General features: G+C 37.7%; 1 pseudogene across 1 annotated transcript; it reads left to right on the forward strand.

Annotated features, from left to right (window-relative positions):
* Window positions 1-256: 256 nt before the first annotated feature.
* On the forward strand, window positions 257-887 carry LOC105511889 (annotated as a pseudogene). The gene has a single exon (XR_001001786.1). The product of XR_001001786.1 is annotated as a protein BUD31 homolog pseudogene (transcript).
* The last annotated feature ends 737 nt before the right edge of the window (window positions 888-1624 follow it).

Consider the following 1624-nt stretch of genomic DNA (forward strand, 5'->3'; position numbering starts at 1 on the left):
GTTTTCAAACTTTTGTATAGTGTTTACATTATTGTTCCCTTCTGTAAATTCATAAAGATAATCTCCTGCATTAACTTTTAAAGATTGTACAATTTTTTGTTTTATGTTTAAATGTTTATGATTTATGTTTAAATCTCCAATTACCCAAAATAGTTGTTTGTATATTTTACGTAGTATGGGACTTGATCTTATTTTTCCCTACCCAACTAACCATTGTTTTACTAACATTTATTGAAAATTCCATTTTCGAGTCGAGAAGCAGATACCCAAGGTTCTGGAGGTTCGATGAAACCGAGGACCAGAGAGGGAAAGTGACCTCAAAGTCACAGAGTAATTTTTTAGAGCTGGACAAGAATCCAAGCCTGCAACTGCAGAGACCAGAGATCTTTCTTCTATCTATACTCTTGGGAAGCACATCCGAAGATCTTTGCAAATTATCGTGTGGAAGGAAAATGCCTAAAGTCAAAAGAAGCCGGAAAGCACCCCCAGATGGCTGGAAGTTGATTGAGCCAACACTGGATGAATTAGATCAAAAGATGAGAGAAGCTGAAACAGAACCGCATGAGGGAAAAAGGAAAGTGGAATCTCTGTGGCCCATCTTCAGGATCCACCACCAGAAAACCCGCTACATCTTTGACCTCTTTTACAAGCGGAAAGCCATCAGCAGAGAACTCTATGAATACTGTATTAAAGAAGGCTATGCAGACAAAAACCTGATTGCAAAATGGAAAAAGCAAGGGTATGAGAACTTGTGCTGCCTGCGGTGCATTTAGACAAGGGACACCAACTTTGGGATGAACTGCATCTGCCGTGTGCCCAAAAGCAAGCTGGAAGTGGGCCGCATCATCGAGTGCACACACTGTGGCTGCCATGGCTGCTCTGGCTGAGGCTGGCGCTCTCCACCCTGGACTCTGGACTTCACAGGTTCCTGCCTGTGGCGCCACCCCCTTCCTGGGAGCAGCGAGCAGTGCCCCAGGCCTGAGTTGGAGCACGGTCTCTATGGGGAAGGCTTCGCTGTCCATCAGCTGTGATTTGTAAAAATAAAATCTTCAAACCGCAAAAAAAAAAAAAAAAAAAAAAAGGATATAGAAATAACACCCATCTTTATAGGGCACTCTAGGCAATAAGAAGAATTTATATTCTACTGAAGCACAAATTGAACATTCTACTTGGATAGACTACATGCTATGCTGTAAAATAAGTTGCAATAAATAGAGGAATAAAATCAAGCAAAGAATATTTTCCAACCACAACAGAATTAAAATCGAAATCAACAACAGAAGGAAATTTTGGAAGTTTGTGATGTGTGGATATTAATAACACACTCCTAAATAACCAATACAAAACGGAAGAAATAATAAATTAGAAAATACTGTAAAATGAATTAAAACAAAACTACAGCATGCTAAAAATATAAGATACAACTAAATTAGTGCTTAGATAGAAATCTGTAGTTTTAAACACTTACATTTAAAGAGAAGTTAGATCTTAAAATAACTTCCACCATATGAAACTGAGGAAAAAAAAGAACAAACTAAACTCAAAGCAAGTTAAACACAGGATATACTGAGGACAAGAGAAGAAATAAATGATACAGATAATATAAAAAGAATAAACTTTAAAA

The sequence above is a fragment of the Colobus angolensis genome, unplaced genomic scaffold, assembly GCF_000951035.1.
Source record: "Colobus angolensis palliatus isolate OR3802 unplaced genomic scaffold, Cang.pa_1.0 Scaffold206, whole genome shotgun sequence".
Taxonomy (NCBI): Eukaryota; Metazoa; Chordata; class Mammalia; order Primates; family Cercopithecidae; genus Colobus; species Colobus angolensis.